Source organism: Oncorhynchus nerka, linkage group LG9a (genome assembly GCF_034236695.1).
Source record: "Oncorhynchus nerka isolate Pitt River linkage group LG9a, Oner_Uvic_2.0, whole genome shotgun sequence".
NCBI lineage: Eukaryota > Metazoa > Chordata > Actinopteri > Salmoniformes > Salmonidae > Oncorhynchus > Oncorhynchus nerka.
Window position 1 is genome coordinate 36,986,565 of NC_088404.1, and position 24,239 is coordinate 37,010,803.

Sequence of the window (24,239 nt, forward strand, 5' to 3'; positions counted from 1 at the left end):
GAGGAGAAGGAAGATGAAGAAATCAAAAGCACTGTAGCTTGAGAACAATTTTTCCACAACTCCAACTGCGAAAGGGTAGAGCATCTCCCTGGGATTTTATATTTAGCATTTGCTATGCTACTTATGAAATATTTCATAAATGTGAATATATTAGACAGGGAGAACAGTGTGGCAAGTCATTCCGTATGCACTGCCATAGCAACAAGACGTTCCACCTTATCTGTTTAGAGCCCATGATTCTTAAACTGTTGGTTGCCCACGTTTCCATTTTTAATCAGGGAGTGTTTGGTATACCCTGCAGCAGGGATCTAGATAAAAGGATTATCTCAGCCTCTACTAGTTAACCACGTTTCTACCCAGCCAGCCAGCCCCCAAAATTAAAAAGTATGGATTTGTAATGCTTATTTCAATGTATTTTCATCATTTCCCATGCCATTGGTTTAAATATTGTTTTTGTAATTTAGCGAACGCGCATATCGAGAGTAATTAGGGTTAAGACACATCAACAGATTTTTCACCTAGTTGGCTCAGGGATTCAAACCAGTGACCTTTCTGTTACTGGCCTAAAGATCTTAAACGTTAGACTATCTGCCGCCCTAATGATGGATACAGTTACGGATATGAAACAGAATATTGAAGTCTCTCCCTGCATTAGTACAGTATTTGATATTGATCTTTCAATAATTATGATGTATCGAAAGTGTTATTTTGCATGACTATCCATAACTTACAATATAGCTTTACTTCAGTGAACAATAATATTGCCCCTTGCCAGTGTATAATTCCTACATTATTTTGAGCTCTGAAACTCCAAACTGATATGACGCTAGTTATGTGCCTATTTTTGCAAATATGTACTGCTACATTGAAGCATATTTTTTTGCAATTTGTTACAACATTTAGTCCTACACATGTACACATTTGCGTTCAGCTTTCAAATGTTTTTCATTTGAGAATTATAGACTGTAAAATATGATACTATAATATGATATTATTCTTTCCACCAAAATGTCTCAATATTGAAAATGCTATTAGGTAGAAGCTATTGTAAATTACAGTGATATCGCTCCTTTCCAAAATCTCCATCCCCAAATTCTACATTTTACAGGGATCTACCAGGCTCCTGAAATTCAGAATAACATTAATTCCATGACTAAAATACTGTAACTATAGTAACAATTTTATCATTAGCAACACACACTCAAAAACCAGGACTAGAAATATGACAAATGGAAAGAAAAAATATTCTATACCGTTTCAATACACTAATAGTTCATGAATCCGTTCAATACCCTGGTTAAAATTACAACCTTGTGAAGTGAATCTTTGACCAAAGCCTTGACTAAAGTGTTGGCTAGGAGAAGATAGAGTTGTGTCTTGTGGAGGCCATCCAGATGTCTTCATTAATGAGTGGTTCCAGAAGGCCCAGCTCTGCTCTGTTAGGCTGCAGGCAGTTCATTATGCTGGCCACATAGAGGACCCCTGGTTGGATAGCACAGACTAGCAGAGTAGAACTTGCTCCTTTGTCACTGCTGTTACCATTAGCTAGAGATTTGCATATTTCTCTGGGAAGCATTAAAGGAATACAAAAAAGACTAATTCACTATTGAAAGTCTCCCTTTCAAGATTAAAAGAGTTCCATTAGAAATGTATGACTGCTCATGTAGTTTTTATTTCATTTCTCTGTCACTGTCCCCCCTACTTTTGTGGAAGGCTTTGATTATCCTCCAGGTTGGAAAAATAACTGAAATAGAAAAAAAAATAACAGCTGCCACTGGTGCTAATGCTGCTTGGTGTAAATGGCATTTGCCTTTCATGGCAGAATTCCTTTGTTCTTTGATTAACTTTGTCTAAAACTCTCATGGTGTATTTAGGCCTTAAGGAAACAATGAATCCTACAAACTCAGATGAAACTCAGGATACTTCAGTTGGCTCCTCGTACCAGAAAATGGCAGTCATATTTAGTGGATCTAGGGTACAGGTAAAAATCTCATCTCATATTGAAAATGTTCCTCTAAATTATAAGTGATTGGAAAATACATCAAGACAACATCTTCAATCATCAGATTATTTTCTCAAGGAAAATTTAGAAAATGTAACCACGCAGTAACCAACATATTGAGTTAAGACAATATGTTAGGTGACTTAACCAGCTTTGAAATGCCTGATATATGGTACGCTTTATGTAAATACAAAGCAAAGGTGACATTTTTTACAATTTCAATTTGATCATTGTAATTATAACATATAGTTCATTCATAATGGTTTGTGTAATTGATTAATATTTTATTAGTAAATTCGTACTAACAATTAGCCTACCTTTATGATGAAGTTTTCTTATTATTTAGGCCTTGTTTTCAAGTTGTCTTATTCACCTTCTTGCCACTGAGTTTGTGCTCTCGCAGAGAGACTCTCAGTATAGTGCATGTGGCTAGGGTGATTCTACCTCAGCGGTGCCACACACACCTGGATGAGGGCATGTGAGAAGCACACCTAGAGGAGGTGCCCACAATGCTTATCACTCTGACCTCAATTCAGGGAAGAGGGACAATTTCCCAAACAGCTGGGGATCAATCAAAGCCCACTTGAAATATGCCACCTACCACTTTTACATTAGGAAACACGCTGTTCCAAATGGGGCATTTTGACTCTATTTTTGATTATTTAACAGGCAAAGCTGTCTCCTCATGGGCCACAAGTGCCAAATTAAACCCCCCCCCATGCCACCTCCTCTTTCCTGGGCTATGTAAGCTACAATAGGGAGGTAGAGGAGGAAAGTTTGGACTTAAAGGGATAGTTCACTCAAAATTACAGAATGACACATTGGTTTCCTTACCATGTAAGCAGTCTATGGACAAGATGTTACAGCAATCAATGCTTTGGTTTAGTTTCCCTGGCACTGTTTCCACATGCTAACGTTTTAGCATTTGTGGCACAAATCTCATTCAAGTTATGGGACCAATTTTTGCATTGTTTTGTGCATCATGTTTAAATATTCCGAAAGTATCTAAAAATGATTGTGAAGCCCAAAAAGTAACTTAAAGATGTTTTGAACATGATGCGCGAAAAATGCTAATATCGGTCTCATGAATGGGATTTGTGACTAGAATGGGATTTGTGACACAAATGCTATTACATTAACATGTGAAAACAGTCGCAGAGAAACTAAACCAAAGCATGGATTGATGTCATATGTTGTCCATAGAATACTTACAGGGCAAGTAAACTGATATGTCAATTTGAAATTTGGGCAAACTATCCCTTTAAGTCTAGGGATCTAGTCACACAGTGAGGACAAGATGCAGGATTTATGTTTGAACCAATATTACGCATCCACCATCCTCCCTTTTCGTAATATATTTTGTACATGTTAAGTATGTGAACTAGGGTTGCAAAGCTATCGGTAATTTACCAAAGTTACCGGAATGTTCAGGAATTTTGGTAATTAAGTAAAAATGGACCCATGTGGCTCAGTTGGTAAAGCATGGTGCTTGCAACGCCAGGGTTGTGGGTTCAATTCCCACAGGGGACCAGTATGAAAAATAAAAAAATAGTGTGAAAATGGATTCACTCACTACTGTAAGTTGCTCTGGATAAGAGCATCTACTAAAATGTCAAATCTATGGCAGTCTAGCCTAACTTTGGTAGTTTATACTTTAATAACTTTTAAACAATGATTCATATATATTGTTAATGTATTATATCTGTGCCCATATTGTCCATGAGTTTCCAGTAGATATGGTTCAAGAAAAAATTGCCTAATTAAATGAAAAAAGGATCAAATCAACAATGGTATTATTTTCTATTAACTCTGAAACTCTTCCAACTATTGACTGTGTTCACAACTGCCACCAGTTTTGCATCAAGACATTGACAACAAATGCATAGTGACATAGTCAAATTAAAATTAGAAAGGATATTTTATGCTGAAACCCTATTAAACACCAATTGTATTCACTAATCCGATGTTTTATATTTAGGATAATGTTTTACAGCTTTGTCATTCTATTATTTTCAAATCATCTTATTTATTATTTCATATAATTTACATGTGATAATGCCACATAGAGGGCCAGAGATGATTAGACGCCTGTGATAATCTGAGTTACCCAAAAGGGCCACTAGATGTCTTGTGATAGATTACGTAAAATCCTTGAAAGATACCAACATTTTGGTAGTTTACTGGTAAACGTCAAACATTTCCAGTAATGTACCCTCTCTTTGCAACCTTAATGTGAACACCTGTTCTCATTTGCTTGACAGAGTGTCCAGTCACACATATCTGGTTTACCTGCAACGTCTGTCCCCCTGCCAGTTTGTCTGTAGATGAGACTTTCAAAGTACAGAGAAAGTGTAGGGTGAAAAAAGCAAACAGGCGTTCAACAGGTGCAATTGAAAGCAGTTGCAGCAATTGCTGAGTGGTTACCTTTGTCCTGCACCTGTACATTTATATTCAATCATTGAGAAGGACAAAGGCAAGATTGAACGCAAACCCAATGCACAATCTACCACACAGGCTCCTCCACAGCATGATGTTGTGACCTTATACAATCTTCAGCCATTCTGTTATCATATTGAACATTTTACATTTACCAGTTTCTGGTCAAATAAACAATTTATTATAAAAGTTTGATGATGACAATTGACAAATAAAGCATTTCACGCGTTTGCTCGATGTATTATAATTCTCTAGACTATATGTCAACAAAATAATTTCTAGAATATATTGGATGGTGATTTAACTGCACTCAGAAATGCACTTTGAGTCAAGTTTCTGCAGTAAACTGGGCTGAAAAAGTATAAGTACATACTGTACATTCCAGAAACCACACTGAAGAAAACTAACCTCAGAAATGCACCATAGTGCTTGTTTCATGTCTGTGGTTGAACACAAGTTCTCATTACACTTTGCAAAAAAAAGACAAACCTTTCCTTTGGACCGCATGTCACGTCTTAGCCTCGTAAAACCAAACAAGATTTTGCTCCCAGAAATCTAAATTAAACAATGTGTTGGAAGTGATGTACAGTATATTTTTCCTGTGTAGTTTTACTCCCCTGAACCCAGTGCTTGGACTTGGTCTGGCCCATCTGTTGTTCGGAGTCTCAGTCCTCCAGAGTAATGTTAGACACAAGGTCAACAGAAGACCACAGACTTGCCACATATGCTCCACAAACTGTTGATGTTGGTCAGGAGAGGAGGAACATATATAATAATCCAGATTAACCACGATAATGAGGTTGTTGTAAGCCATAAATTCTGGCAGGTGAGGGGGCAGCGGGGGGAATAAATAATGTGGCTGTGTCTTGTGACACGGCCGTAAAGAATGGGCATCTTTCCAACAGCTCATTTCAACTCTTCTAATTGGCCTCATTGTAGATGAAAAATGTAATTGCTGGCCTGGCTATTAATGCTGACATTTATGGATTGGATGCTTTTGTACTTAATATACGGCCTCAGTTGTCCCTTTTATTCCTGGGCAGTGTTCTGTCCGCCCATGATGTATTGCACCAGGAGGAAACTCACTGGAACACAATGGGGTTTCAGCCCATGTGAAGCTCTCTGGCACAGGTCCAGAGTGGGCAGGAGAGGAGAGCGGTCTTCACTGCTGTGTCTGAGGATTTCTGGTGGTGGTGGAACATGCAGCTCTAGACTGTAGATTGAAGGTTTTTTACTGTAAGGGTCCATGGCCATAAAGAGTGTTACAGTGCTCAGAACAATATGATCTTGTATAGCACTCCATAAAATTATCTGGGTTTCTCATGTGTCAGGAAATACATACAATGGAAAGACAGACATAAAGCCTGGTAAAAGAATAAGACCCTATGGAACTGCCAGTAAACAGCCTTCTCACCAAAGAGAACATCCCTGTGAGCTTTATCTATGGAGGGGAAGGAGGTGGCAGTTTTTTGTCCCCTGGGAAGCTGTTGGCCAGGGACCATAAAGCCTGCAGCCGCCAGCGCAGGCCGTCTGAAATATTCATCACATAACTTTTCTCTTTGGCTCGCTTTTCTCTATATGTTTTTAGCAGATGGTAACATTTTTGAGTGGGGAACAAAGTTGTAAGGGGAATATGATTTCACTCGTTGCTATGGGAACAGAGAGAGATAAAGATGTTTCATGGTTCACTGGTTGCCTAGACTTACTGTGTGTGTGTGTGTGTGTGTGTGTGTGTGTGTGTGTGTGTGTGTGTGTGTGTGTGTGTGTGTGTGTGTGTGTGTGTGTGTGTGTGTGTCTGTCTGTCTATGACTGTGAGTGAGTGTTTGTGCGACTATTGTATTTGTGAATGTGCATGATTCTGCAGTCACTGCGTTTCGCTAAAGGACGTACAGATGTAAGATCTTAATTTGAACCAGTTTGCTACAGCAGGAAAATAATCCTGCAGCAACAGGAAATATGAATTATTATGTGGATTATAATTAATGGACGTTTTTTTGTAGGGGTTGATACGTTTTTCGTTAGATCAAATCAAGTCTGACATTTTTTAAGGGAAAATTACAGTCTTTAGAAGCATTTTTAAACCTTGAATACAATACACATTTACATTTTCTGCTGTGCAAGAAAATTCTCAGCAACAAAAGAGTGATCAAATTAAGATCCTACATCTGTAAAAGGTTATGGAGTATCATGAGTTCGCAGTACTATAGAAATGATACAAGGTCCTGTCAAAAGTTGTATGCAAAGTATACTGATTTATTTTTCCCTGTGATGGTGTTAAATATGGTGCTCATTTCACAGTGTATAAACTTTCTGTCTTAGTAGCGATGAGTTGGTCGCATGGTCGCTCATATTCACATGACACTTAAAAGGGAGGATCTGTCGATAAATGTAGCAATAACAGAAGCAACTTATCTCCTGCCGTTTACAGCAGCACTTCAAAACCACTCTTCTACCATTTGAGAGCAGCTAATTAGATTGTGAGGGTTGCGTGATATGGGGTCCTACACATGAAAGCTTCTCACTGGAGATGAGTCGGGGTTGTCTGCACCCCAAACAGTCCTGATAGCACAGCGACTCCTCTAATTCCACCCACAAAAATCACATTCTAATTGGATGTCTGATTTTAGAAACTTCTTCAGCAATTTGAGGAAATTGGTTTTTGAAATGCAATAATGTCAATGATCTTAAATGACAAATTTCTCACTGGCTGGCTGCAGTCAACTGAGGAGTGTCTCTTTTCAGCCCTCATCAGGCAGTAATTAAAAGGTCCTCCTTCTGCTTGTAAACCATTGACCCCTCAGAATTTATCACAGGGCTCATTTGTAAGCGCGAGGAGCTGCAGCTCTAGGCCAATAGGAGACAAGGAGGAATCCCTGTAAGAATCAGGCACAAAATGACAGTTTTGTCGGCTGGTAATTGTTTAAGCAGCTTTAGCTTCTTGTTAAATGTCAAATGTGGTGTCCTCTACACTAGACTGTCCTTGTACGGCAATTCAGAGTCAACACATACATGCTTGGATGCACACACACACACTTAAAAACGCAGAGGCATGTTTTAATTTGTCTTGGCAGTGTTGTACACAAACAGAACCGTTGAAAATGTGGTTATTAAAGTAGGCACCTGCAGACTGGGCTCCAAGCCTTTCACTGTTCTCCCCAGACATAGAAGAAGACAAAATATTTAACCAGACGGGAATGAGTGGTGAAGTGTAGTTTAATGTGCTGATTATATTCATCAGACAAGGCCTGTGCTCTCGTGGTCCACAGCAGAGCTGCCTTAAGGGACAGTGAGTGATTCCGACCACTCAGCCTCATTATGGAATCATATTAATATTTAAGGGGCTGGAATTGACGAATAAAGAGGTAATTGATAGCATCAAAATGGAAGTGTTTGAACTCCAACTATTGTAGTATTTAAATATATGTAATTATGTGGCAATTAGGTGGTAGGAATGCATCCAAACAGCCTTTTTTAAAATAAAATATTTTATTCCAAATGAAACCAAAGCTGTGTCTGCTGCGCTCTGTTTGTAAAGGGTTCACTCAGATATAATTACGGTTATAGATGACAGTTGTAAATGACTTTTAGTTGGATCTGTCCCAAAGAGTACATTGTTCTAGTAACTCATCTACTCAGGTTAAAGCTGTTGTCTTGATAAGGGTGTGTGAACAGATGCGTGCTGTAGTGGTAGTAGAGGAACAGTGGATCCCATGGAGCTGGGGCTCAGATCAATCAATGGGTGGGGAGCTGCAGTGAAAAGGTGTGTGCAGCCATGCAGAGGAGAGGCGAGGGCTGTGAGTCACAGGACAAGTGGGGTTTTTCCCTCTCACTCCAGGGGCCTCCCCAGGGCTCACAGCATGACACAGCACTCACTGAAAACCCTCTAGTCTAGTCCACCAGACCTCACGACTGTTTAGTCCTATTCCTATTTATTCCTTAATATTCCTATTTATTCCCGTGGACAAGTGTGGCAGTTTAGGAACAGAATATATTTTCTCAGAATGTTCACGTCACCTTCCAGAATGTGTACATACTGTATATGACATTCAGTCAACTGGGTTGGAGGGAGAAAGAAAGGTACTGTAATATGTTTAGTAGGCCTGCTATATGCCCGTTGGGTCTGCAGGCAAGTCTATAATTCAGACTACTGTGTATGATAATGATGATCAGGAGTTCTGCTTTGAATAACATGAGGGAGGAGCACTGTGCAACTGCTTAGATTATTATTTTGCATATATTCAGGAGAGTACGCTATGGAGTTTCTCTAATGAGGTATTACCACATTTAGCCCATGGCGATGTAAACCACCATTCACCTCTCCACTCCCTAGTCATGATCTATGACCTCCACTCCAGTCTTGCTCACTCTAGCCTGAGAATTGATCAAACAGTGATGGGATCTGGAGGAAAGCTAACTAATAGCTGTTATGAGATCGTCATATGGAGACACAGCCGTGCAGGTGCATCCAGCCTGTTATTTGATTGTTGTCTAGAGATTGATAATCAGTAGAAGAACAAGGGAATGAGGATAATGTTCAGCCTTGCTAATGCACAAGGCACCAATAAATGCTTTTTAGACAGAGCATGAAAAAGAACAGCTCACGGACAGATTGCAAACAGATGCCTGCACACCTGTAGTACTTTACATGTTTCAGAGTTAATTTTGTCCCTGGTTGTTTTTGGGGTGTAAAGTATCTGAAAGGCAGGAGGAATAACATTGAAATGGTGCCTCTGTATTATGCCCAGCCAAATAACAACACTCATAGCAGTAACAATAAAATATGACCAAGCTGTAGCTGTAGAAATGTAAAGTTAAATCGAGGTAAAAGCAGGACGTTCTTGGGACGTTGTGCCATCGTCCCCTGGAGGTTTTGTCTAGTTCCCAGTTTGTCCCAGGGATGTGTTGAGGACGTTGTTAGGAATTTCTTGGGATGTTGTGTGATGGTCGGTTTTATGACACCTCGCGCCAATCATAAATCTTATTCAGCAGAAAACCTTCTCCTGCTCTTAGGTATCAACCAAAGGAATGCCTTTGTACACCAGGAAACTTTTGCCGCCAAAACTATAACGTCCAAAAGAAGTGAATATTGGAACAATATTTCTAAGATAGGAATGTTAAGAATGGTAAGTGGGGATCTAAAGAGTAATCATGTCATATTGCTTTTCATTTTGTGATGTTATTAAAAACTGTATGAACCAAATACTGTAACTTAGTAAGGAAACACATTCTAGCTGTCAAGGTTCCATCCAATATGATGTTAATACAATATGAAGAATGATGCAACTATTTTTGTTAAGATAGTAATATGATTTTGGTTTCCCAATGAGATAATGGTTTTTCATGTCCTTTGCATATTAACTAAGCCACGCTCCAAATGAGGTCAGAAGAGCGTGTCAGTGTTATGGAACCGCGCTTTTCGATAAGAGTGCTTGAAAGGACTTGTTAACAATTAACATACCAGACCAGCAGATGTGAAACGTGAGCTAAACGTTAGACTCTAAGACCAGACAACGTGTAGCTGTGGCTTCCAATGCTGAAAATGGTTAGAACTTTGAATCTCCACATGAGGTGAAGAAGTTAGACTAGACCATGACATTGCCAGTATGCAGCTGGGCATGAAAAAGTGGTCCTAGAACTTTGACTAAAGACACGAGGTGGGAAGGAAGGAAACCCCATCTCAGACAAACATTTGTGCATCTGGAGATCTGTTCTATTTGAACACTACAAAGCTGGACAACTAAGAAGAAGGATATTGTGACCTCTGGTGGACAACCAGAGCCTTACACCCATCGAGCCATTCCCCATAGAAGAATTGATTGGTTTCAACAGAGAGACGACGAACAAAGACATCTACGCATAAATACATTGCATTTCTTACTAAATTGGCAGCGACTCATTTGTAAGGTATATGGTTAATGTAAGCGTAGTTTTCAAATGTATGATAAATGTTCCTTTTTCCCCTATCTCTCTATTTCTCCCACCCCCTTCTCCATCTCTGTGTAATAAGCCGTCATATCTTGTCAGTCCACTAGGGACTTTTGTATCATGTAAGTATGTATGTGTATTCTGTGTTATTATTTAGTTAGTTAGTAAATAAATAATTTAATCAATTTTGTAGAACTGAATAATCAGAAAAGGCTGGGGTTCTTGCGGATTCAAGAAGTCTGCGACGTTCAGAATGAGACTGATATGAGGTAATGATTAATAAATAACTGTTAACAATATATCTTATACATATCATCTTGAGTTTAATTCAGGAGATGGTAACTCATTAAACAACTTCTTCTGTGGTGCCCCAAATTCCTAATGAGTTAATTGTTACATGATTAATTATATCGGGTAACAATTAAACGTAGTTAGTTGATTCAATAAATTACAGTCATCAGATTAATTAAAGCCAAGCCCATCAAGACCCTGATTGGTAATCCAGTCACAGCGCTTTGCCTTTCGGCAATGATAGGGATAACCACACACAAACAGTGCTTATCACATACAGTGTTTTCAACTTTCATATTTGACACACTGACTCCTACAGTAATTATGATTTAACATGTCCTCACCTGTGATTTGCACACACAACCTCTTAGTTCACTGCATTCTGATCTTACTGCTATGCCACCATGTTTGTATCAATGGTTGATTTCACCTGTAGGCCTGTTCCCACGCTTTGCACTTCAAACTAAATCTCAGCTCTGGTAAAAATACATTGAAGAAAATCAATAGTATTTATCATAGTGATTCAAGAGTAATATTAAAACATAATAATATGCCCCAAGAACATTAGACAGATTAACTCATTAATAAAAAGGCCATGCAGATGGCACTCTTTTGTTAAGTGCACATATGTATTACAGGTAATGAATATGTAGGGAACTTCTGAAATTGTACAGACTTTGTGGGGCAGCAGAAAGATTAGCATACCACAAATCCAGAAGTTGTGATTTCAAATCTCAGGTAGGGTCATGTCAAATATAATCACATTGTCATTGATTAAATATTTGTTTTACTATTTTAGCTGAGCAGCGTACCGCTTACCTTAAAACCCTGATACCATTTAATGACTTTGCTTATAATGGTTTGGGGCACCTGGGACAATCAGGGGAGCTTCAGGAGACCATAACACAATTTAACAAGAACGTCCTAAATATATCCTTGGGGGCGTGCCCAGGACCAACCAGGAACTAGACAATAGCTCCAGGGGACCATGACACAACATCCCAGGATTGTCCTAAAACTTCTTCAGGGACATCCCCAGGACAAACTAGAAAAAGGTCCCCTAAAGAAAGTTTCATTGGGACCATTATGTTACGTCCTAAGAATTAGTCCAATTAAAGCCCTGAGAAGGTCCTGACATGGTCCTCAGTGATATCCTGGGAACTTACAAGAACTAGAAAAAGTTCTCCCAGAAAACATTCCTTTGGGACCATCAAGCGACATCATAAGGGCTAGTAAAATGAATGTCCTGAGAATGTCCTAAAAAGGTCCTGACATGGTCCTCTGTAACGTCCTCGGAACTTACAGGGAACTACAAAAGTCCCCCAGAGAACGTTCCCTTGGGACCATTACACTACGTTCTTAGAACATTCTCAGAACGTCAGAGGGATAATGTTGTGCCGAAACCTTAATGGACCTAATGGGAACATCGCAGAATGTTCTCAGGACGTCCCCTGTTTGCTGGGACATTGCTAGCTAAGCTAGTTATCCAGTTATGGCCATCTGGCTAGTATAAACAAGGGCTTACTACAAATTTGAAGTAGTTAGCAACAACCTTTGTGCAACTTGCTAGTTAGCTAACATTAGCTATCTACAAACTTAGAAACAGGCACAAGCCAAACTTAAGAAAGCAACACTACTACCTGGTCAGGAGTATTTTAATGAGGCTGACAGCAGATGATCTGTGCAATGTGAACAATAAAAAATGTACTGCCAACATTGGCATATTGTACTGTCGGCACCACGGCCATGCTAGGACTATGGCTGAATCAGGATCGTTGATTTGTGATTAAGGAGTGGAATCGCAGAAGGCTGTATCTTTTACCAGATAAAAACACTAATGGACTGGATCCAAAGAGTGGATTTTTCTCACAGAGAGTCAGTGTTGTTATAAATAGATGGACAATTTATAAAATCGTCTGCCTGAACATAAGCATCTTGGGACACTTTAATTGGTCAATTTCCCGCCTGTATTGAGTGCCTAGATTGATTTATTGCCTTTTTTAAGCTGCCATGGGGACCCAGGAAACAGCTGTGCCAGGCGTCCACGCCGGTACTGTTGTAAAAACAAGGAGCTGAGCACAGTGCGTCCGACAGCAGTCAATGCGGCGTGGTAGACAGCTGGCAAGGACAGCGTCTGGTATCTGGCACTGCTGGAGATGCAGGATTTATTTCAGCAAACACTGCTGGAGTGGAGGACGCCTGCCCCGGTAGAGATGACACACGCACACACACACAAAAGCATAAGCCCTGGCTTGATTGCTATATTGCCATGATCATATGAGGGCCCCTGTGATTGCAGCCAGAGAATAGGGCCTATTTCATGTGATGATTTCCCCCCGTCCACTTGACATAGACGGGCCTCCTCAGTGAGGAGGCTCTGAGTGGTCTGTCTCTCTGGGTTTGACTGATGGCTCCCAAATCTGAGTGTGTCTCGGTTGGATTTGTCTGTATGTGAATGACAATAGTTATACACTCTCCTGCCTTGGCTGTGAGGGAAAACATTCCATCACACTGAAGATATGGAATAATATGTCTATGTACTTGTGCACGTGCCCTTCCTGTGGCTTGTACCATTTTTTTAATAGTAGTGTGAGGACAATAGTGGTATGTAGTGTGACTGTCTCAGTGAAGATTCCTAGCTCCCAAGCCATGATATATGACCTGGGCTTGTATTGACACATATATTCAGTGCATGTTTATGACGAGGTACGACATCTGGATTCTTCTGCAAGACATGAGAGAAATACCTTCATAAACACAAACACATGCTTGCATTTCCGGTCCCTGACAACTTATTTTTCCTCATCAGGTTTCTGTGGCATTGTGTTTCTTTTTGATTACTCACACAATAATTGCTCCCTGTGGGACCCTGGTAGCAGCAACATAATTCATACAGTATTTGACCTCAACTTTAGTCTCTTGCTTCCAACAAAGTGATTTATTTGTTTTGTTTCTCATACAATGATGGATCTACAATATCCAAATCAACCCTTGCCCCTCATCGTCAGACACAGACACAAATATATAACCATTTGCTGGAGCAGTTCACACAATCCAGTGTACTGTATGTTGAAGCACCCACTGTAGGCAGCCGTGCCCAACCCTAGTCTTTGGAGCCCCTGTCTAGGGACATCTTGTGGAAATGTGAGAGCAGACAGCTGAGTGTTTCTGTTTGAACTGTGATTCTTAGAAATTCCTGCATTTAGCGCTGGGGATTGGGGGCTTGAGGCTTCCACAGGCATTTTAATGCAGATCTCGTGAGCCCCTCTAAAGGCGGTAGAAACAGGGCGCTGCGAGAGCCAGAGAGAGCTAGCTACAGTCTTCTTCCAGTTCCTAACTCAGGAGATGAAAAGATGAAAGGGACTTAAACCCCCTCCCTCCTTCCCTCTCTCCCTGTCCTGTGGGATTGAAGTGCATTATGTAATTCCCAGTAACTCGCCACACCCTGCAGTAACGGTTTAATTAAAGAAGGGTAAGTATGGATCATGTCATTCCACCTGCCATGCCATCACCCCTACAAAGATTGAGAGGTGTCTTTGGTTCAGAAATCAATCTACCACTTCCCCCCTTTTTGATAAACACAAGCAGATAAACACCTCCGCCCTTATTGAAGCTGTTAGCAGAGCTCATACTGACATGGGCGGCAGGTAACCTGGCGGTTAGGAGAGTTGGGCCAGTAACCGAAAGGTTGATAGTTTGAATCCCTGAACTGACTAGGTGAAAGATCTGTCAATATTCCCTCTAGCAAGGCACTTAACCCAAACCTGGCGGTTAAGATAGTTGGGCCAGTAACCGAAAGGTTGTTGGTTTGAATCCCCAAACTGACTAGGTGAAAAATCTGTCAATGTGCCCTTTAGCAAGGCACTTAACACTAATTTCTCTAGTCAGTCGCTCTGGATAAGAGCGTTTACTAAAATGTAAATGTAATGATTCACACTCGGTGCAGAGGCAGAGGCAGCCTATTCATTGTCCCACACACTGCCTGTGGCCCTGTGGTCAAGCCTCCTTCCTCTTTTCCCTTCTTCCAACAGCCTCCCTCTCTCCCACCCCACCCAGTCCCCAGCCAGCATAGGCGTGTTCAGTCTGTCAGCTACACAACAGGTCTCTGAAAGTCTGAATGGAAACAGGCAGGAGCCTGTGCCAGAGCAGACCCAGAACAACTGGGTTAATGTCAAAATGTGTTTTTGGAACACTTCACATGTGATCACGTTTTCATATGTGTAGTTTCATGTTATCACATGTTATTTTACATGTTATCACATTTACTTCACATAAGATCACCAGTGGCGATTTTAGCACGTAAATCTAGTGGATCAAACTCAACCACTTTTTTTAGATACATGCCAGCAAAGTCCTACACTGCATTCGGGAAAGTATTCAGACCCCTTTTCCCACATTTTGTTACCTTACAGCCTTATTCTAAAATAGATGTAAAAAATATATCCTTGTCAATCTACACACAATACCCCGTAATGACAAAGCAAAAACAGGTTTTTATACATTTTTGCCAAATTATTACAAATTACGCAGTACTTTGTTGAAGCACATTTGGCAGCGATTACATCCTCGAGTCTTGGCACGCCTGTATTTGGGGGGTTTCTCCTATTCTTCTCTGCAGATCCTCTCAAGCTCTGTCAGATTGGATGGGGAGCGTCACTGCACAACTATTTTCAGGTCTCTTCCGAGATGTTCGATCGGGTTCAAGTCCGGGCTCTTTCTGGGCTACTCAAGGATATTCAGAGACTTGTACCGAAGCCCCTCCTGTGTTGTCTTGGTTTGTGTTTAGGATCGTTGTCCTGTTGGAGGGTGAATGTTTCCTCCCCAGTCTGAGGTCCTGAGAGCTCTGGAAAAGGTTTTCATCAAGGATCTCAGTGGCGGTAAATGCACCTAATTTATGAAAGTTGCCAATCGCAATATAAAGTCAAGAGAAGAAAAGCCTGGGAGGAGGAGAGATGACTAGAAATAATTCAGTTGACCGTTTTATGTGTGGATTAATTGTCGGAGTAGAGAACCTTGTGCATTTCAGGTAAAATAACAACTCAATGTTTATATCCCAGGACAAATTAGCTAGCAACAGCAAGATAGCTAAATAGGACAAATTAGCTAGCAAGTGCAAGCTAGCTCGCTAAATTGCCATAAATGTTTAATGCTTTTCGACCTGTCCCCAAAATAATGTAATTATTTCAGAGTTTGTTTTGATATTTTAACCTGCGTGTCGTGATCGCGTTTGGTGTGGGGGGAAAAAAATTATTTATGCATGATGGCGTATGATGGCGCACGCACGCAGCTGGTTTGGGTTCCGTGTGAGAGTCTTTAGGTGCCTTTTGACAAACTCCAAGCGGGCTGTCATGTGTCTTTTACTGAGGAGTGGCTTCCGTCTGGCCACTCCACCATAAAGGCCTGATTGGTGAAGTGATGCATAGATGGTTGTCCTTCTTTAAGGTTCTCCACAGAGGAACTCCAGAGCTCTGTCAAAGTGACCATCGGGTTCTTGTAGATCACACATCATACACTTAGTATTACTTTATTAGCTACAATATAAATACAGTTGAAGTCAGAAGTTTACATACACTTAGGTTGGAGTCAATTAAACTAGTTTTTCAACCATTCCACAAATTTCTTGTTAACAAACTATAGTTTTGTCAAGTCGGTTAGGACATCTACTTTGTGCATGACACAAGTAATGTTTCCAACAATTGTTTCCAGACAGATTATTTCACTTATAATTCACTTTATCACAATTCCAGTGGGTCAGAAGTTTACATACACTAAGTTGACTGTGCCTTTAAACAGCTTGGACAATTCCAGAAAATTATGTCTTGGCTTTAGAAGCTTTTGATAGGCTAATTGACATCATTTTAGTCAATTGAGGTGCACCTGTGGATGTATTTCAAGGCCTACCTGCCTCTATGCTTGACATCATGGGAAAATCAAAAGAAATCAGAAAGACCTCTGAAAAGAAGTTGTAGACCTCCACAAGCCTGGTTCATCTTTGGGAGCAAATTCCAAATGCCTGAAAGTACCATGTTCATCTGTACAAACAATAGCACGTAAGTATAAACACCATGGGACCACGCAGCTGTTATACCGCTCAGGAAAGAGACACTTGTCTCCTAGAGATGAACGTACTTTGGTGCAATCCCAGAACAACAGCAAAGGACCTTGTGAAGATGCTGGAGGAAACAGGTACAAAAGTATCGATATCCACAGTAAAACAAGTCCTATATCGACATAACCTGAAAGGCCGCTCAGCAAGGAAGATGCCACTGCTCCAAAACTGCCATAAAATCACCAGACTACGGTTTGCAACTACGGTTTGTAACGGTTTGCAACATTTCTCCAAAAAGATCTTACTTTTTGAAGAAATGTCCTCTGGTCTGATGAAACAAAAATAGAACTGTTTGGCCATAATGACCATTGTTATGTTTTGAGGAAAAGGGGGAGGCTTGCAAGCCGAAGAACACCATCCCAACCGTGAAGCACGGGTGTGGCAGCATCATGTTATGGGGGTGCTTTGCTGCAGGAGGGACTGGTGCACTTCAAAAAATAGATGGCAACATGAGAAAGGAAAATTATGTGGATATATTGAAGCAACATCTCATCAGTCAGGAAGATAAAGCGTGATCGTAAAGGGGTCTTCCAAATGGACAATGACCTCAAGCATACATCCAAAGTTGTGGCAAAATGGCTTAAGGACAACAAAGTCAAGGTATTGGAGTGTCCACCACAAAACCCTGACCTCATTCCTACAGAAAATTTGTGGGCAGAACTGAAAAAGCGTTTGCGAGCAAGGAGGCCTACAAACCTGACTCGGTTACACCAGCTCGGTCAGGAGGAATGGGCCAAAATTCACCCAACTTATTGTGGGAAGCTTATGGAAGGCTACCTGAAATGTTTGACCCAAGTTAAACAATTTTAAGGCAATGCTACCAAATACTAATAAATAAAAGCTGAAATAATTATTATTCTATTATTCTGACATTTCAATTTTTTTTAATAAAGCGGTGATCCCAACTGACCTAAGACAGGGAATTTTTACAAAGATTAAATGTCAGGAATTGTGGAAACTGAGTTTAAATGTATTTGGCTAAGGTGTATGTTTATTTTATTTTTTAGTTCACCTTTATTTAACCAGGTAGGCTAGTTGAGAACAAGTTCTCATTTGCAACTGCGACCTGACCAAGATAAAGCAAAGCAGTGTGACACAGACAACAACACAGCGAAGTCGAGGATCGGTATGATAGTCAGTTTTACCTGGGTAAGTTTGGAACCGTCCAGGGTGGTGATGCTAGTCGGGCGGGCAGGTGCGGGCAGCAAACGGTTGAAAAGCATGCATTTGATTTTACTAGCGTTTAAGAGCAGTTGAGCAGAGGCCACGGAAGTAGTGTTGTATAGCATTGAATCTCGTTTGGAGGTTAGTTAGCACAGTGTCCAAGGAAGGGCCAGAAGTATACAGAATGGTGTCGTCTGCGTAGAGCTGGATCAGGGAATCACCCGCAGCAAGAGCGACATCATTGATATATACAGAGAAAAGAGTCGGCCCGAGAATTGAACCCTGTGGTACCCCCATAGAGACTGCCAAAGGTCAGGAAAACATGCCCTCCAATTTGACACACTGAACTCTGTCTGCAAAGTAGTTGGTGAACCAGGCGAGGCAGTCATCAGAAAAACCAAGGCTATTGAGTCTGCCGATAAAAAATACGGTGATTGACAGTCGAAAGCCTTGGCCAGGTTGATGAAGACGGCTGCACAGTACTGTCTTTAATCGATGGCAGTTATGATGTCGTTTAGTATCTTGAGCGTGACTGAGGTGCACCCGTGACCGGCTCGGGGGGCTTAGCTGTTGGCCGGGGTTGGAGTAGCCAGGAGGAAGGCATGGCCAGCCGTATTTATTTCACCTTTATTTAACCAGGTAGGCAAGTTGAGAACAAGTTCTCATTTACAATTGCTACCTGGCCAAGATAAAGCAAAGCAGTTCAACACATACAACAACACAGAGTTACACAAGGAGTAAAACAAACATACAGTCAATGATACAGTAGAAAAATAAGTCTATATACAATGTGAGCAAGTGAGTTGAGATAAGGGAGGTAAAGGCAAAAAAGGCCATGGTGGCGAAGTAAATACAATATAGCAAGTAAAACACTGGAATGGTTGATTTGCAGTGTAAGAATGTGCAAAGCAGAGATAGAAATAATGGGGTGCAAAGGAGCTAAATAAATAAATAAATACAGTAGGGAAAGAGGTAGTTGTTTGGGCTAAATTATAGATGGGCTATGTACAGGTGCAGTAATCTGTGAGCTGCTCTGACAGCTGGTGCTTAAAGCTAGTGAGGGGGCTAAGTGTTTCCAGTTTCAGAGATTTTTGTAGTTCGTTCCAGTCATTGGCAGCAGAGAACTGGAAGGAGAGGCGGCCAAAGGAAGAATTGGTTTTGGGGGTGACCAGAGAGATATACCTGCTGGAACACGTGCTACAGGTGGGTGCTGCTATGGTGACCAGCGAACTGAGATAAGTGGGGACTTTATCTAGCAGGGTCTTGTAGATGACCTGGAGCCAGTGGGTTTGGTGACGAGTATGAAGCGAGGGCCAGCCAACGAGATCGTACAGGTCGCAGTGGTGGGTAGTATATGGGGCTTTGGTGACAAAAAGGATGGCAGTGTGATAGAATGCATCCAATTTATTGAGTAGGGTATTGGAGGCTATTTTGTAAATGACATCGCCGACGTCCAGGACTGGTAGGATGGTCAGTTTTACAAGGGTATGTTTGGCAGCATGAGTGAAGGATGCTTTGTTGCGAAATAGGAAGCCAATTCTAGATTTAATTTAGGATTGGAGATGTTTGATGTGAGTCTGGAAGGAGAGTTTACAGTTGAACCAGACACCTATATGTCCCACATATTCTAAGTCAGAGTCATCCAGAGTAGTGATGTTGGACAGGTGGGCAGGTGCAGGCAGCAATTGGTTGAAGAGCATGCATTTAGTTTTACTTGTATTTAAGAGCAATTGGAGGCCACGGAAGGAGAGTTGTATGGCATTGAAGCTCGCCTGGAGGGTTGTTAACACAGTGTCCAAAGAAGGGCCAGAAGTATACAGAATGGCGTCGTCTGCGTAGAGGTGGATCAGAGACTCGCCAGCAGCAAGAGCGACATCATTGATGTATACAGAGAAGAGAGTCAGTCCAAGAATTGAACCCTGTGACACCCCCATAGAGACTGCCCGATGGCCCGGACAACAGACCCTCCCGATTTGACACACTGAACTCTATCAGAGAAGTAGTTGGTGAACCACGCGAGGCAATCATTTAAGAAACCAAGGCTGTCAAGTCTGCCGATGAGGATCATTGACCGAGTCGAAAGCCTTGGCCAGGTCAATGAATACGGCTGCACAGTATTGTTTCTTATCGATGGCGGTTAAGATTTCATTTAGGAACTTGAGCGTGGCTGATGTGCACCCATGACCAGCTCTGAAACCAGATTGCATAGCTGAGAAGGTATGTTGGGATTCTAAATGGTCGGTAATCTATTTGTTGACTTGGCTTTCGAAGACCTTAGAAAGGCAGGGTAGGATAGATATAGGTCTGTAGCAGTTAGGGTCAAGAGTGTCCCCCCATTTGAAGAGGGGGATGACTGCATCTGCTTTCCAATCTTTGGGAATCTCAGACGACACGAAAGAGAGGTTGAACAGGCTAGGAATAGGGGTGACAACAATTTCGCCAGATCATTTTAGAAAGAAAGAGTCCAGATTGTCTAGCCCGGCTGATTTGTAGGGGTCCAGATTTTGCAGCTCTTTCAGAACATCAGCTGACTGGATTTTTGGTGAAGGGGAAATGGGGAAGGCTTGAGCGAGTTGCTTTGGGGGTGCAGTGCTGTTGAGCGGGGTAGGGGTATACAGGTGGAAAGTATGGCCAGCCGTAGAAAAATGCTTATTGAAATTCTCAATTATAGTGGATTGATCGGTGGTGACAGTGTTTCCTAATCTTCAGTGCAGTGGGCAGCTGGGAGTAGGTGTTCTTATTCTCCATGGACTTTACAGTGTCCCAGAACTTTTTGAAGGTTGTGTTGCAGGAAGCAAATGTCTGCTTGAAAAAGCTTCTAACTGCCTGTGTATAATGGTTTCTAGCTTCCCTGAAAAGTTTCATATCACGGGGGCTGTTCGATGCTAATTCAGAACGCCATAGGATGTTTTTGTGTTGGTTAAGGGCAGTCAGGTCTGGAGAGAACCAATGGCTATATCTGTTCCTCTTTCTAAATTTCTTGAATGGGGCATGCTTATTTAAGATGGTGAGAAAGGCATTTTTTTTAAATAACCAGGCATCCTCTACTGACGAGATGAGATCAATATCCTTCCAGGATACCCCGGCCAGGTCAATTAGAAAGGCCTGCTTGCTGAAGTGTTTCAGGAAGCGTTTGACAGTGATGAGTGGAGGTTGTTTGACCGCTGACCCATTACGGATGCAGGCAATGAGGCAGTGATCACTGAGATCTTGGTTGAAAACAGCAGAGGTGTATTTAGAGGGCAAGTTGGTTAGGATGATATCTATGAGGGTGCCCGTGTTTACGGCTTTGGGGTGGGAAGAGTTGAGAAATGCTTATTGAAATTGTAGATTATCATTGATTTATCACTGATGACCCTGTTACCTAGCCTCAGTGCAGTGGGCAGCTGGGAGGAGGTGCTCTTGTTCTCCATGGACTTTACAGTGTCCCAAAACGTTTAGGAGTTTGGAGCTATAGGATGCGAATTTCTGCTTTAAAAAGTTAGCCTTTGTTAATATGTAAACTTCCGACTTCAACTGTATCTCCCTGGCATATTACATCAAATCATTTATACAGCAGTCTACATGACATTTTTGGACTCTTGTTGTGCTGTGCTAACGTGAACGTGGCGATGCGTTCCTTCTTGTGGGCTTACTTTGTCCCACAATAAATCTGGCATTCTGGCATTCAGAGTCTGGCATTCTCTGGATTTATTGTGCTTTCAAGACAACTGGGATTGGGAACTCGAAAAAATGACAAGGTCGAATTATGACGTCAGTGATCTTCAGGTCGGAGCTCTAGAAAGAGGCCATCGTTCCCGACTTGGATATCCGAGTTGGATGACCGTTCAAAACGTTTTCTTGAACGTACTGACGTCTGAGATTTCCCAGTTTCCCCTTATGTTTTATCTATGATTTATCTTCATATGACAAGGATTGAAAAGGATTTGCAAGTAGATTGTTGACGTGATTCATGATGATGACAGCTTGTCTACCTTGCTTGCTTCTACAGCATCGGTGTCTCTATACCGGGACGGTTGAGCTAACGTGAGCTAATGTGATTAGCATGACGTTGTAAGTAACTTTCTAGGACATGGACATGTCTTATATGGGCAGAAAGCTTAAATTCTTGTTAATCTAACTGCACTTTCCAATTTATAGTAGCTATTACATTGAAAAAATACCATGCTGTTGTTTGAGGAGAGTGCACAACAACAAAAACGTTTATCACGGCAACTGGTTTGATACATTCACCTCTGAAGGTAATTATTGTACTTACATTCAGTAATCTTGCTCTGATTTGTCATCCGGAGGGTCCCAGGGATAAAATGTAGCATAGTTTTGTTTGATAAAGTACTTTTTTTGTTTCAAATGTAGGAGCTGGGTTCTACAGTTTGAACCCCTGCTGTCTCTGGCTCCACACCCACCCAGCCCGGCCATCTAGATGTGTGAAAGTTAGTATATAAGCTAATGATCCGTCATGTATGACATTCCTGGGAGTGTGTAAACTAACATTTTGTATTACCATATAATTTTTGTATGTTCTCAATCTCTATAGTTATGCACTTGAATATGTATCAATTGACCAATTTGGCACATTTGGGCAGACTTAATATTGTCCAGTACTGCAATGCCTGTAACGTGTGTGCTAGGAGTCGGGAAGCAAGTTCAGAGAGTGAATACATTTAATGAATGTAACGAACAAAACATAATACATAACAAGAAACACAAACAATGAAGCCTGGGGAAGGAACCAAAGGGAGTGACTTATAAAGGGCAGGTAATCAAGGAGGTGATGGAGTCCAGGTGAGTCTGATGATGCGCAGGTGCGTGTAACGATGGTGACAGGTGTGCGCCATAATGAGCAGCCTGGTGACCTAGAGCGCCGGAGAGAGAGCATACATGACGGTTCAGCTCCAGCTGCAGGATGCCAACCAAACGGACGATCCCTGGGATCCGGAGCGGACCGGTCACCTCCGCTGAGGCGCAGAAACTTGACCGGCTGAGGCCTCCCAGGTAGTTACGGTTCAGACACCTGGATTCGACATCACCTCCAACACAAAAAAAAACTAAAAACACCCCCTGATGCTTCCCTTTGGTGAGTCGGGAAGCAAGTTCAGGGAGTGAATACATTGAAAAAATGAATGAAACATAATACAAAATAAGAAACATGAACAACGCACAGACATGAAACTGAAACAGAAACAATGACTCCTGGGGAAGGAACCAAAGGGCATATAAAGGGCCGGTAATCAAGGAGGTGATGGAGTCCAGGTGAGTCTGATGCCATGTAGGGGTGTAGCTAACTACTGGAACTACACACTACTTTTAAAAAAATGTTATACAAATTGGGGTGAAGTAGGCAATCATTTCCTTTTTGTTTTTGCATCAGACTTACCTAATTCTCACTTGAAACATACGTTTTGTGTTTAATAGGCTAAATTACACAATAGGTTTTTGCAATTTGTAGTCTGTGACATTTTAGATGTACATAGGCTTTTTCAATAAGTAGTTTGGATGTTGTGAACTACTTTTTTCGAAGTGTAGCTTAACTTCTTCCAGTGTGAGGTCATTTGTAGCTTGGTAAACTAAATTTGCAGAGTATCATCCCTTAAAACGGGTCATTCATTTAGTGTTCTATAGAAAAGCCCTGTGTTGGAGATGATGACTGAGTTTTTTTGTTGTTGACATTTTACCCCTTTTTCTCCCCAATTTCGTGGTATCCAATTGTTGTAGTAGCTACTATCTTGTCTCATCGCTACAACTCCCGTACGGGAGACGAAGGTTGAAAGTCATGCGTCCTCCGATACACAACCCAACCAAGCCGCACTGCTTCTTAACACAGTGCGCATCCAACCCGGAAGACAGCCGCACCAATGCGCCGGAGGAAACACCGTGCACGTGGCCACCTTGGCTAGCGCACACTGCGCCCAGCCCGCCACAGGAGTCGCTGGTGCGCGATGAGACAAGGACACCCCTACCGACCAAGCCCTCCCTAACCCGGGCGACGCTAGGCCAATTGTGCGTCGCCCCACGGACCTCCCGGTCGCGGCCGGTTAAGACAGAGCCTGGGCGCGAACCCAGGGACTCTGATGGCACAGCTGGCGCTGCAGTACAGCGCCCTTAACCACTGTGCCACCCGGGAGGCCGATGACTGAGTTTTAAGGGCTGTTTATTCCTCCATTCCTCAGAATGGTAAAAATCTGCCGTTGTCCTGCCTTTTAAACACAGTACATGCTTAACAATAATTCCATAAAACATTCCCTTTCTTTCTACCTTTGGTTCCTGTTTTCTGTGATAGACTTGACACAATACACATGGGGGGATGACAAA

The 24,239-nt window shown here is 41.7% G+C and overlaps 1 protein-coding gene across 1 annotated transcript in view; it reads left to right on the plus strand.

Annotated features, from left to right (window-relative positions):
* LOC115134249 (nuclear receptor ROR-alpha A) overlaps positions 1-24,239 on the plus strand; it is a 298,545-nt gene that overhangs the window by 122,998 nt on the left and 151,308 nt on the right.